Here is a 14,769-nt window from a genome sequence, read left to right on the forward strand (position 1 = left end):
ACTTGCGAGGGGCTGGGGACTTTGCTGGCCCATAGTCTGAGTGTCCGACCATATTCTGTCTGGTGCTGCTTTTCCCAAGGGCCCTAGACTACTTCCCTGGACACCCTCTCTCTCCTCGGAAAGGTTGTCACTTGGAGGTCCAGGGGCTTGGGGTGAAGATCAGGGTGCTGGGTGGGGAGGAGAAGCTGCACTGCCACGGGCTGCCCTTGTGCCTTGGGCCAGGCTGTCCTCCTCCTGGAGCCTCAGTCTCCTCAGCTGTATACCAGGAGGTAACACGCACAGGGGTGGCCCAGCAGGGGGTGCAGACTTGGGCCTTAGGCTGGTGGCCCGTTCAGGGAAGGCTGGTGAAAGAGGAGCCTGGGACTCTTCCCTCAAGGGCAGCCCCTCCCACAATCATTCATAAAGTGCTTTTGCAAATGAAGCTTCTGGACAATACCCCACCCCTGAAATCAAACCAAACCCTCAAAGCCCCTCGGGGGTGTTAATTCTGGTTCCCCATCCTCCAGTGAATGGCCTGGAGATTGGCTGTCAGCTCTTCCTCCATACCTTCAAAACAGGGAGCCCAGTAACCTGAGAGGCCATCACTCTCCCCAAGAAACCCCTAGAGGTAGGGGATGGCCCACTCCTTGCCCAGGCAGGCCCACCCCCACTCACTTCCCTCTTCTACCCTAGGCCGGAATCAGCGCGGAGCGGCCCCCTCCTCCCTCTCCCTCTGCCCGGACGTGACATTCACCAGCATCACTTCTGGTCCCATCTGCGGAGCGCCCCACCCCCGGCAGCTAATCCCCACAAAGCCCTGAGCAGGGCCCAGCATGACAAGCAGGCCTGCACTGCTGGCAGCTCGGCTGAGCGTGCTTGGAGGGGTCGAGGCGGGATTCGGCGGCTGTCACTCTCTCCATCCGCGCCTCTAATTGGATTCCCAACACGCAGAGGTCAGCAGAAACGCTGCAGAGAGGAGAATCAAAGGGAAGGGGCGTCTGGGAGATAAAGAGAGGCATTCTACCCGGGCCACAAAGACTGCAGCATGAGGGGGCGGAGGGAAGCCCGCGAGGGGCTGCCCCTCTGGAGGGGGAAGGGAAGGAGAGGGGGCCATAATGGAGGCGGAGGGCCTGTGTCCTCCTCCTCTACACACTCAGGCCCCAGGTCTGGATGCCAGCCCTGCCTGCCACCCCTGGGGTGTGGTCTCGCTCGGGCCACTCCAAGGAGCATTCTTGGCACATGCGGGCAGGCTCAGGAGTCAGTGGTGAGCAGGGTCCCAATCTTGGCTTTCCACCTGCTCCCCGTGAGATTCAGCAAGTCCCTGCAGCAATCTGGGCCTCAGTTTTCCTGTTGGTGGAATGTGGGCACCAGCTACATGGGGCAGTGGCCAGGATAAAATGATGAGACATCAACAAAATACTGGGAGTAGAGGGCCTCTGTGGGGACAGCTTAGAAGCACCCCTTCCCACGGCTCCTCCATGGCCTGCTTGACAGACTTGAGCCTCCCCCTACAGAAGCAGAGGTCCGCCATAAACATCACACCCAGACAGAGCATGGATGGGTGGGTGGGGGCTCCACTACTCCCATCTTTACCGCCACCCTGTGCTTGTGGGCAGACAAGAACCTGAGGCTTGGGAAGTGACAGGGACGGCTGGGCCGCACGGCTGAAGAACAGCAGAGGCTGGCCGGGCAGCCTGGCCTGAGGCCTGTGCTCCCTAACCCACCCCACCCCTAGGAGTCCCTGGTCCTCCTGTGTATGATAAGCAGGTTCTGCCTGTACGTGTCCCTGTGCACAGCCAGCGGGGTGGTGGGCTGGCCAGGGCCAGGGCGGCACAGCTGAACAGGCTCTATGTGCTTTAAGAACGATGGATCTGCTGACTTTGGTTCATGAAAGAGACAAGCAGAAGACCTCAAAGGAAATTTCTAAGAGACAGAAAATCAATGCCCTGACATCCTGGCCACAGAAAGTGCGCACGCATGTGTATGTGTGTGTGTGTGTTACTAGAGTGCACACATCCACACATGTGCTTACAAATACTCATTCTAAAGTGCACGTACATCTGGCTTCACACATTATCCATGCACACACAAACACTGAGGCTGGCCGGTCCCCTGTATGCCTGTGACCCAATGAGTGCGTTCACATGGTGGTGTCATACACACCCAGGACCCGGAGGGGGACCCCCAGACGTGGATGGACGCATGCACACTTCTTCCTATTCATGCACTCGTGAAGCTGAGCCTGCAGATTAGTGTGCTCTCCCTGCATACAGACGTGCCAGGTTGGCCAGGTAGACCTGAGAACACATAAATTCGGGAGCAGTCATGACTCACAGGGGACTCTGGGGCGACCTGCAAGGCACAGTGTGCACAGCCCACCTAGAGCCGTATGTACATGCTCATAGGCCCAGAGATGTCCCAACACGCCGAGGCTGGGATCAGTCAGCACATGTGCACGCATCACTCCCGGGTCTCCAGGGAGCTTCTCCAGACCGACGGCTCTGACCAAAGGGTGTGGGGAAGAGCAGCCCAGGGCCAGGGTTCTCAGGGACATGCATGGGGTGCTTCCAAAGCCACCCAGCTTGCCCAGGCAGCACAGAGGCTGGCGACTACCCTTAGGTCTTCAAAATGCTGTTAATCAGATGGTGGTGGCTTTGAAAGCGGAAACCAGAAGCTTGAGTCTGGTTTCCTAGAAGGAGTCAGGGTAACCCTAAGGGGATCAGGTGAGCCCTTGAAGCAGAATTTAAGCAAGTCGCTTGCTCTCTCTGACTAGTTTCTTCAACCTCAAAAGGGTTCATAACCCTGAGCCTGTTCATGGCTAATTCTGGGCTCCTATCGGCACAGCTAATGTGCCAGGTGCTGGTCCAAAAGCTTCCCTTCCGTTGCCTCCTTGAGTCCTCACAGATTGCCCTGTACCACTCCGTTTATCATTCCAGCCATTTTACAGATGGGGAGATCAAGGCTTTGGAAGGTGAGTTACCTGCTCAGAGCCGCACAGGTGATACAAGTCAGAGCCTGTATTTGAACCCAGGAGGCTGGCTCTTGCCTACATTGCTAAACCTTTTTGTTCCCAGACACTCAGACTGTGGCAGGCAACATGGAATCAGATGGTCACGGTTGCCCTAGTGGCCCCTCCAGGGCATGCAAGGACACAGGCAGGACAGAACCAGAGGCTGTTAGTACCCAAGAGCCACGGCACAGATGGTGACCCTGAGCGTCTAGAAAGGGAGGTGAGGGGGAAATATTCTGCCAGGGTCTTGGGGCAAGGGGCCAGTGCCACCCAAATTTGGACGCGGGCTTCTCCTGATTCTGAGCTGTTCCAGGGCTGCTAAACAGAAGCACCCTAGCTGGTTACAACAATGCAATACTAATAAGCACACATTAGGTACTTGCTGTGTGCTCAGGTTTGTCTGTAACTGGGGCCCATCTATCCCCATGTGCAGCCCCCTTAGTGCATACTCCTTTGTCTCTATTAACTCTGCCAGGTCTGCTCTGGGAAATTTCTGCAATCATATCGCTCTGCTCCCCCACCCTCATCCTTTTGTTGTAAAGGTCCTTCAACACCTTTAAGCCTCCCCAAAACCTTGGGAAGCTGAGACTACTGGTCCTATTTAGCAACAGGGAAAGGGCTGGGGTTTGGGTAAAGGACCTGCCTGAGTAACTCTCCCAGGTGGTGAGTGGTGAGTCAGGGACTTCATCTTTTCCCTTAGCTCCACGTCTGCGCAGATCCGAACACACAGTGGATTTCCCCTAGCTCCTAATGATAGAAATGGCCCCATAGCAGGCTCCGGCCTGGGACCACAGGGCAGGGATCTGAATACCGCCTGGAAGAAACAGGGGCTGAAATCCTATTTGTTCCTGTTAAAGACGAATGTGAATGGAAAATGCTTCCGGAGGCCCCCAGACCCAAGAAGGATCTGAGAACATATGGGAACCCTATCAAGAATAAGGACCCTCTATCTGTACCTAGAAGCATCTGTCCCACCCACACATGGATTTGCTCAGCCTCCTGGCCATGCCAACCCCTCAGAAGCCCACAATCCCTACAAGTGGCCGAAAGCACCCCTAGACTTCCCAGGAGCCTGCCTTCGCAGCATTACTCCCACGAGGGGTGGAAGGTTCTAACGGTTGAGGCAAAGGTGGGTAGGACTGCAGCAAGTATTCATAGAGCCCCTTCTGTAAGCTAAGTACCATTCTACTTTCTTTTTCTTTTTCTTTTTCTTTTTTGGTACCGGGGATTGAACTCGGGACTAAGTGCCATTCTAGAACTCAAACATGCAGCCGGGAGTGAAACAGAAAGAAATGCCTGCCCTGGTGGAGCCGGTGTTGCGGCTGGGGGAGGTAGCAGCAGAGGAAAGAGCTCAAACACACATATTGTGTCAGCTGGTGACAGGATGACAGAGAGACAGAGCGGAGAAAGGGGATGGGATGCATGTCTGCTCACAAACGGGTTGATGGGGAGCCTCGAAGGGATGGCACTAGGCAGAGGCCCGGAAAAAGCAAGGAAGCAATCGACGTGGCTATCTGAACATTCCAGGCAGAAGAAACAACCAAGGAGGTCAGTATGCCAAGGCAAGGGAGGCAGGAAGGACGTGGAGGGAGACAGCCAGAGAGGTGGGGAGGAGCCCAGCACGGAGGGCTTCAGGGGCTGCTTCGGGTCTTCCTAGCAGACCAGGTGTCTGGGTCCCTCGGAGAGTCACTTCACTGAACTTCCTTGGCCCTCAGTTTTTGCTCTGAGCTTTTTCTGTGTGAGATGGGAAGCCTCAGGGGGCTCTGAACCAACCAAGTGTCCCAGGGAGCCCTCCAGCCACGGCTACAGGGGAGACTAGGTGGGTGGAGGCAGGCTGGAGGTGGCCAGCAGGTAGATGGAGAGTCTGGACTCCAGAGAAGAGGCTGGGCTGGAGATGATCCCCGAGGAGGCCTTTGACACCACGGGACAGGGGGGAGTCACCGGGGCAAAGGGAAGGGGAGGAGGCTAAGGATTCAACACAGGGGCCCTCCAAGGTATAGGGGGAGGGACATGAGCAGGTATCACCACAAAGCATCTGGGAGGGGCTCCAGAAGAGACACAGGCCCAGAAAAGGGACGGTTACTTTGTCGCACCCTGCTAGCAAGCTCGGGAAGTGCCCACTGACGTAGCAACACGGAAACCACTGGTGGCCTGGCCAATGAGCTGTTTTAGTGGACTGGGGGGCGGCAAATGCCTGAGAAAATGGGTTCGGGAGAGGTTCGGAGCAGAGCAGCAGCAAGGGAGCTATTGGGTAGAGTCCAGGCTTGGAAGTGACCCATCCAGTGACCCTGTCTGAGTCCTAGCTCTGTCTCCTCCCAGCAGTGAGCCTTGGGCAGGTCATCCCACCCTGCTGAGGCTTACTCTCCCCCTCCAAAGAATGGGGATAGTACCCCCCCCACTTTCCCACCAGGGTTGTTGAGAATCAAATGAGATAAAAACTGGAAAATTTTACTACTGATGAAACACTGCAAGCATTCCAATGGGACGGGTACAGGTTTTGGATTTCATTTCTTTTTGTTTGTTTTGGTACCGGGGATCAAACTTGGGTTCTTGGCTTGTGAGGCAGGCAGCGAAACCATTGAGCTAAATCCCTGGCCTTGGATTTCACTATGACTCTACCATCTACTAGCTGTGTGAGCTTGGACTGGTTACCTAACTTCTCTGAGCCTCCATTTCTTCTGTAATGCTTGGTTTCTGGGGATCATAAGGATTCAGCACAGTACTGCATCCCAGGCCTACTGCATAGTGAACACTCAATCGGCATTCTCTTCCACCTTGGACTCTTAGTTCCAGTCTGTGATGTACAACTAGAGCCCAGCCAGAGGCAGAGTTAGAGTAGGATCCTGAGTCTGGGTCCCTGGGAGAGTCATTTCACTGAACTTCCAGGGTCCTCAGTTTTTCACAGCCACGCAGTTGGTGAGCAGCATTCAGAGGGTGGGAGGGCCAGGAGGGGAGAAGGAAGTGCACGTTCCGTGTTGGGACACAAGTGGACCGGTAGTGGAGGCACTGGGGGCCCTTCAGTTGGCCTGCTGGTTCCCGTGTGACCCTGATCAGAAAACAAACCCCTGTAATGAATACGGATTCACAGGGCTCCACAAAAGAGATTGGGGAGGACCAAAGAGTCCAGACTGTGGCCAGGGTAGGAGCGCTAAGGCCAGAACAACTTGGGATGCCCCTGGCCGTCCAGATTAATCAGTGCCTGTTCACACTGCCCCAAACCCACCACTGTCCTCACACAGCCAAGTGTCCCTGGGCGTGAGGAGCTTCTTCTCCAGGGCAGGGTTAGCTCGAAGGCCGTGGGCTCCCATGGGGTCTTGGGGAACCCTTGGGCCTCAGCCTTGCAGAGCAGTGGAAGAGCTGCCTGACTGGATAACTCAGAGACAGGAGGCTCCAGGGAGCCTGGGCCAGGAGGTGGCAGTGCTGGCTTTGGGTCCCAGCTCTGCCCACTCCCCACGCCCAAAGCTTTCCATGATCCTGACCCTGGGAACATCTTGTCCCCGCTTGGCTTCAGTGTCCCTGCCTCTAAAACGGTGACAACAACCTTTGCGGTGCCTCTCTTGGGGGGTGTCATTCAGATCAAAGCATCTCACAGGGTGAGACCAAATGCCACACCGAAGTAGCCTCCAATCTCTTCTGGAACTAAGCGGGGTGTAAGTAAACAAATACTGTACATGTGTAAGACATTATAATTACAAATGGCATTTCTCCCTCAAGCTATGGGGAACAAAAACAGAGCATTTGGTGTAGTGTGAAGAATGCTCATTAAGACTTCAGCGGGCCTGGTCTGATCCCTCTGAGGTCTGTATCCCACTCTGTACCTGACAAGGTGAGTTGCGTCCTCCCTGCCCCAAATCCTTGGTAGGGATCACACTCGTGGCAGAGGGGTTTTGAGTTCTGCCAAAGAGGAATTAACAATATACTGTCCTCTCCTCCCCAAGGCATTCTGGGATGGGGGAAGGGACTCAGGCAAGTTTTAGTTCAAGCCTCTTAGAGGCTGTGTGGCCTTGGCCAACTTCCTTTCCCTCTCTGGGCCTCAGTTCCTCCTCTGAAGTCAAAGTTCACACCTGGAAGCTTAGGGTAGGAGGGTGGGGAGAAGCAGCAGGGACTGGGCTAAAGACGAAGGGCCCCGGGGAGGTGGGTGCCCCAACAGGGCAGGGTGAAGGCTGAAGCGGGCCAGTGGGACCTGAGCCAGCTGCCGCAGAGAAATGAAAATCTCTTAACCACACAGAATTGTTAACGGCTCCCAAATCCTGTTGTACCACAGGCTTAGAAAGGCTTAAACTGTTAAATGCACAAACTTCCTCAATAAACGGGCTCTCTCTCTCCCCAGATCCTGAGGCCCAGCCAGATGAAAGGCAGAGGCCAGAGGGAGGGGAACTTCCCCAGCTGTTTACAGCCCCGCTGGAGTGTTCTAGAGGCAGCCTGGTCCCCGTCCACCGCCAAGCTGGCTTTCTCAAGGCAAGCAGAGCCAAGCAGGGACCCAGAGAGGACAGTACAGGGCTCCTGGGTTGGCAGCTGGGCTGGCTCCTACCCCTTCCTGACTGTTACTACTCCAAACCTTGGTTTGCTTTTCTGTAAAATGGGCATGACCGTACTCAGCTCCACGCGGTGGCTGAGGGCCATGGGAATCCACTCAGGCAGAAGAGTCTGAAGCGGGAGGCAGGAGGCCACAGAGCTGCCTCTGCTGTTTTGCTCTCTACATCTTGCTGGTTGCTCTCCATAGGTGCTGCAGGATTGGGGGCTCTACTCCCAGGGATCAGCCACGGGTCTCAGGTGTCAAAGGAGAGGACATCCGGTATTTGTCTACCCAGCTCACTAAGTCACCCCAGCAAACTGAGGAAAGGCTCAAATCCTGGCTCTGTAGCTATGAGTGCCGCATGAGGCCTTGGGCAACTTGCTGACCCCCTCTGGACTTCCAGTTTATCTTGATAAAACAGAACTAACAAGAACAATAGAAGGTTCAGTAATGTAACAGCCACGCAGCATACAGTGTGCAGTGTCCCTTTCTCCTCTTGACCCTTGGCCTCTGATAGCCCCGGCAGCCCCTCTCCCTGCCTCACTCTGCCAGCTTCTCCTTGGATGGCTGCACCTTTCCCAGATGTCAACAGAGAACAAAATTCAGTATCATTGCCAACCACTTTTTGCTGAATTCATTTCCCTTCCTTCCCTTGGTTCCTCCCAGCCTCCAAAGCCTTGGGAAATTCCTCCTCCTCCAGGAAGCCTCTTGTCTCTCTCTCTCTCTGTGCCTTTGGAGTCCCCCAAGGGCTAGCACACAGTAGGTGCCTGGGGAGTGTTATTAAATTGAATAATGGATGAGCGCTTATAAAGATATAGAGCCAAAATGATTTAGTATTTCCTGCCCAGACCCCTGGAAGATGAAGACCCAAGAGAAAGAATCATCTCACACCCTGTGTCCTCCCTTCACCTGACTGAGAAGGGCTGTAATGGATCCCTCACCGTGGCTGCCTCTGGGTCTTTGTACCTCCTACTTCTCCTTGCCCAGCTGCTTCTTGCTGCTCACTCAGTCCCACTTGGGTGGCCCCTCGTCTAGGACGCCCACACTGGCCACCACTGCCCTGGCCCCTCCTGCCCACCCCCATGCCTGAACACACCTGCCCTCTGCACCTCCACTGTCCACAGATGTGTCTATCGGCTCTCTAGAGTGGCTGTCCTTGAGGGCAGGGGCCGTGCTGTATTCTCCTGAGGTCCCTTGATGCTGGCGCAGTCCCTGGCACAAAAAGGTACTTCATATATGTTAGCTTCTGGTCCACTACCACCCCCTCCAAGCAGAAAAACCTGGGATTTAGAGAATGTCAGGCAAATGGGTGGATGGATGGACAGATGGATGGACCAGTGGATGGATGGGTGGGAAAGGGAAGAGGGGAAAGGTCTGGACCTTTTCCAGTTTTGAAGAACAAAGACTAACAGCTTAAGGGACCACATCCAGCCCCTTCCCCAAAGGCTGGCCTGTGTGGTCCCAGCACAGGTCTGAATCTGGGGTCTGTGGGGGTTGCCTATCACCCTCCCACCCCAGATGGGTGTCTCCACCCTGCCCATAAAAGGAAGCAGCAGGATTTTCTGTGGGAAGGGGTCTGGGCCTCTCTCCCACTCAGCATTCCAAGTCTCACACCCTTTCCCCAGCCAGCACAGGATCCATCAGCTTCGGCCTCCCTCCTCCTCACCCTGAAACTGACTGCGCCCCATCCCTACAGGCTCTTCAGGCCCATCTGGGCCAGTGATCCAGCCTCCGAGGGCAGGAATGGAAAGGAGGCCACCCCGAGGGTGGTCCAGGCTCCCACTCTGAGGGCCTAGAGAGGACCCTTGGCTCTTTGTTCCCTCGGCTGGGAAAGCACAGAATTCTGGGAGTAAAGCAGAAAACAAGGCCACAGGCATAAACTCCCATGCTGGTGAGCATGCGGGGAAACCAGCAGGCTCAGGGCTGCTGCCAGGAGGGGAACTCAGCCCAGGGTTTCTGGAGGGTAAACTGGCTATGTGCATCAAAAGCTCTAAAAAAAAGTATGTGCTCTTTGACCTCAAAATTACACACCTGGAAATGTAACCCAAGCAAATATAAGCAGCAGGCAGGGCAAAAAGACAGAGGAATCATGGGGCTCACCCCAACATTTGTTTAAAGTGGTAAAAGCCTGCAAGCAATCTGCATGCTGATCCACAGAGGCCTGTAAAGAAGTACAGTTCATTTATACTATGGAATTCTAAGGGCCTCCCCAAATGGTGTTTAACTCTCACGGGACATGGGAGATGTCCATGAATTATCAAGTCAAAATTCTTCTGGGGCTGGGGATGTAGCTCAGTGGTAGAGCCCCTGCCTAGCATGGTGAGGTTGTAAGTTCAATCCCCAGAACGGCAGGAAAACAACAACAACAAAAAACCCTCATGTAGTTTTAGCAGTTTGTTCTTTTCTTAAAAATAAAAATCAATATGTATAAATACACATAGGTACCTCTGGAAGGCTCTACATCAGTTTAACAGTGGTTATCTCTGGGTGATGGGATTATGAACAACTTTAATTTTCTTCTTTTTGCTTATCAGTAATTTTTAAAGGTTCTACAAATAACCTGGATTGTTTTTGGTGATAAGAAAAGTTATTTTTTCCTCAAAATGAAAAGCTCATCAGGAAAACAAAACACAAAACACAAACCAAAGGCAATGACCCAAAGTCCTCATTCTTATTTTTATGATATTTTTCTTAGTACAGTATCTGCCTCTGCACCACAGCCCTCATGTGAATCATGTTTTGCAGACTGGAAAACAGAGGTTGGGAGAAGGTCATTTGCTTGTCCAAGGTCACATGGCTAGTGAGAGGCAGAACTGGGGTTTGAAACCAGGTCTCTAACGTTAAGGTCAAGGAGAGGCCATAGGGCCAGGGCTGCAGAGCAGGGCAGGAGTGAAGAACGGAGGCCATAGGAGAAGCCCACAGCTGAAAGCTGGGAACCAGGAACTCAACTCCTGGCTAAAGCCAGTGAATCAACACGTGTATGCAACCACTCTGAGCTGGCTTGCAGCCACTCTCCCAGTTCAAGCTAAATATTAACAATCCCATTAGGCCCCAATAGCATCACAGCCATTGAACTCACCACGGAACTGCCCCCGAGCCCCCAGAGCCACTGCCGATGCAGATGCAGGTCAGAGGAGGGCAGGACCTCCCAAGGTGGCCAGACTGGGGGCTCCTGCTGGGTAGGAGGAAAGAGGGGCTGAGGTGGGCAAGGAGAAACCAAGGGAAATCAGGATACAGAGACAGACAACTTGGAGGAACCGAGGCAGGGCACTTTATAATCCAACCAGGAACGATAAAGAGCCAAAGAAAATGACTTGTGGCCTTGGAGGGGAGCTGGGATTCCCCTGCCTCCCCAGCACACCTGCTGGTGGGAAGCCCCTGGGGCTGTGCTCCCGAGGAGGCTGGGACTTGGTAGGGGAAGGGAGCAGAGCTCTTCCGCAGGAGTCCCAGGAGCCCTCCCCCCGCAGATGTTCAGCCAGTGCAGGCTCAGGTTTGGGACTCAATAAATGGAATTAGATGAATGTACAGGGCAAAGGGGAGCCCTGGCCCCTACACAGGAAGAGTACCTGCTATCTGTCACCTCAGGCCTTGAGTCATGCAGGTCCCTCAACTACAGTTCCCTGCTCACTCTTCCTAACTCAAATACCAGCTTCCTGAAACCTCTGAAAAATCCCCAGTCCAAAAGGATGCCTTCTTTTCGGAGTGTTTGGATGCTCTCCACTTCTGGCAGGACGTGCTCTGCCTTGTCCCGTGTGTGTGTGTGTGTGTGTGTGTGTGTGTGTGTGTGTCTGAGTCCCTGCCTGATCTGGGGCTACCTGAGGGCAGCCTCCATCAGCTCAAGTGCTACCTCTCCCGAGAAGCCATTCCCTCCCGAAGCAGGTCCTTTTGTGGGTCTCCGGTCACACAGGCTGACCCTCCCCTTCATTCATCATAGTCTGTGATTGGCTTATTCTTTCATGAACTCTCCCCAGCCTCTATCATCCCCCACTCACTCACCTGGACTAACAACTCTGGGAAGGTGATAAACACATGTCACTTGTGTCTTGTTCCTTTGTGTATGCTCAACACACATTTATTAGAGGACTAAAACAGCACACAGTGGGTACTCAGTACAGGCTTGTGGAATGACTGGCTTTCTCCATTGAGTCCTGCACTCAGTAGGCACTGGAGGAAGTGCGTAAGATTGAATCAGCGTAGCCCTTGGTGTTGTAAACCACTGGCTGCGTTGTGAACCAGCAAGCCCTTGTTAGCCACTACTGCCCTCCATGGGGCAGTGCCTGCTTCCTATGAGGATACCCCTACTCCCCACCTGCTAAGAAGACTCTATCCAGCTCTGTTTTCTGTGATTTGCATCCACGAAGCAATGGGATTTTTCTTATAGAATTACATTTGGCCAATCAGTGGATCTTTCCCAAGCACACTCTCCCAGATTCTGCTCCCAAGGGTGGGTGGGGTTGGGGCTGGGCTTGTGGTCACCCCCAAGGCCTTGAGTCCCGGCTTGGTCTGGCTAAGATGTGCTATTTCAGTGCACGTCCGGCCTATGGTCCCAGTACAAAATCATCAGGGCTGTTTGTTTAAAAATGTTGATTCTTGGCCTCACCTCAGGGCCATGCTACCAGATCTGGGGAAGATGTTTGAGCCAGACTCACGCATCTGTGTCTTAACCAACTTGTCAGTGGCTCTGATCCATGTAAGGTTGAGAACCTCTGAGCTGGAGGATGGGAAAGCATCTGGCTGCCACTCAATGTGAGATGTCATCCCCACTCCTCTGGTGGCCTGGACGGCAGGGCCAGTGCCTGCCAGACTTGGGTGGGAGCAGCCCCCCACCACCCCGCCTGGGTGGCTGTGTCCAGGGCATGCAGCAGCTGGTATCCTTTGGGGCTCTCTTAGCTTGCCCACCATTCTGACTGGCCCCCGTGTGTACCCAGTGCTGGTCGGGTGGGCTGGGCCTGGGCCTGGGTGACCTGGCAGGGAGGAAAGGTATGGAAAGGAGCCAGGCCTGGGATGCCCTAGCCCAGCACTACCTGCATCCTCAGTACCTGCAAAGGGAGGCTCTGACCCCAGGACTTGCTCTGCCAGGCAACCTCTATGATACCCCAGGACCCTCACAGCTGGACGGGTCTGTACCCTGGTGACTCATTTTGAATGAAGAAAACATAGCAGAAGGGATGAGATGTCACTTCAGAAATAATATTATAAAAACATGGTGGCTTCTATCTCAGGTGCTCTGTCTGTCACATTCTCTCTGAGTGACTCACTGTGGTGTGTGACAATCACACCAGGGAGCGTGGAAGCCTCCTTTCTGCAGTGGAACCTTCATTTGACACTGTAGCCCAGCTACCAGCCAGGCTGCACCTCATGAGAGTCTCTGAGCCAGAGGTCCCACCCCAGCCTCACCTAGAATCAGGCCCTCAGAAGCTACAGAGGATGAAAGTTTGTTGTTTTAAACTGCTCCATTGGGGTAACTTGTTATGCGGTGGTAGATGACGAATGCACCTCCTCTTTAGAGTGCCCCCAAGTGGCAGCCCTTCCTACATCCTCCTGGCGCCCCTGACCATGGTGGTATAGAAACCCTAAAGAGCTAAGCTGATTGGTGTCTCAGGCCTTTATTCATATAGATGCATCCTCCAGAAGTCTGGGCCACCTACCCAGCATATCCCTCTCCCCAGATTCAACTCCAGTGTCACTTCCTCTGAGAGCCCTTCTGTCATTTTCTGTGGCCATCGCTGCCCAAGCAGTTCTTAGTAAAACAAGTCTAACACCTTATCCCTCATTCACTTATAGCACTGGGCTATAAGCCCTAGAAGACAATGCCACAGATAGATAAGATTCTTTTCTGCATTACGTGATGCTCAGCACAAGGTCTGACACAGGTAGGCTCGGTGAGAGTTTGGTGAATAAATAAGCAACCAATGGGTGACTGGTTTCTGGTTTGCCTGTTTCTGTATCTCCCCATTCTGTCTCACCACTGTCATCTTCCAAGGCTGTGCTACTTCCAAGGACATAAAGCTGAATTTGTAGGCTGGAGGTGTAGCTCATTGGTAGAGCAACTGCCTAGCATGCATGAGGACCTGGGTTTGATTCTTAGCATCGCAAAAACAAACAAATAAAACAAAACCCCAAACAGAGCACAAACATCGACAACAACAGCAAAAAGCCCTTCATTACCTTCCCCAAGAAACCAGCCTTTTCTCCCAATTTTCTCCTTCCTTTTCCCAAACCGCAACCTCCCTGCAAGCTGGAATTCTGTCGCCTTTGATGCCTCCCCTCTCCCTCTCTGACCCGTCTTCATGCCTCATCCATTTCACCAGCAAAACATCCTCTGACCACATCTCCCTCTCCCGGTACTGTGACCCTTGGTCCAGGCTGCCATGAACTGGAGACTGCTGCCCCTGCTTCCAGGCAGGCCATTGCCTCCTGTCTCTGACACCACCCATTCACCCTTCCAAGGATTTTGAAATTGCTGCCTCCTCATCTCCAAGGCCTGGAGGCGGAGCCACAGAGGTGGGTGACAGGAGGGCATCACTGCAGTCATACCCCTGCCTAACCTTTCCCTGGCTCTCCAGTGCCCAGGGAACAGGGTCCACACAGCCTGGCATTTGGGACACACCAGGATCTGGCCTCAACCTCAGATTCTAACTGGAAGTAGCATAAGTGGCTTCACATTCCTCTGCACAACTACCATCTTGACTGTTCACAATGCAGGGCACCTGCTCAGATAGGGCTGGGAGACAATTATCTCCTTTAGTGAACTGAACATCATTAGATGCTTATAAGCACTTTACATGCTTTAAGTGCGTGATTCCTCATACACCATATGAAAGAAGGGTTTGCACTTGGTCAAGGTTGTACAGCTAATAACTGGCAGGATTGTGATTGGAAGCCACATCTTTCTGTCTGCACAGCCCTCTTACCACCCTGCAGTGCCCTTCTACTTTGGGACATTCCATAAGGAAGCTCCAGAGCCAGCATATAACCTGCCATGTTGTTCCCTTCCTTGTGTCCTGATGATGGCAATATTGCAAACAGTGGTTCCTCTATCTGCTTGTCTCCCAGAGGGAGGAGTCTAGGCTGGGCATACAGCATTGAGTGAGAAATAGACTTTGATCATTTTGTCACTTCAGCTTAGCCTGGCCTATACTGACCAATACAGCCAAAGCTCAATAAATGTTCACATCTAAATGTTATTTATTATAATTTACTCATTTTCTTACATTGAAAATCATAGCTTTTTTTTTTTTTTTTTTTTTTTTTTTTTTTTTTA

General features: G+C 53.3%; 1 protein-coding gene across 4 annotated transcripts in view; it reads right to left on the reverse strand.

The window, feature by feature from the left end:
• The window catches only part of Ephb2 (EPH receptor B2), a 112,407-nt gene that overhangs the window by 92,875 nt on the left and 4,763 nt on the right, over positions 1 to 14,769 (reverse strand). The gene's annotated exons all lie outside the window — the stretch shown is intronic.

The sequence above is a fragment of the Fukomys damarensis genome, unplaced genomic scaffold, assembly GCF_012274545.1.
Source record: "Fukomys damarensis isolate Sample0158 unplaced genomic scaffold, DMR_v1.0_HiC HiC_scaffold_23, whole genome shotgun sequence".
Taxonomy (NCBI): Eukaryota; Metazoa; Chordata; class Mammalia; order Rodentia; family Bathyergidae; genus Fukomys; species Fukomys damarensis.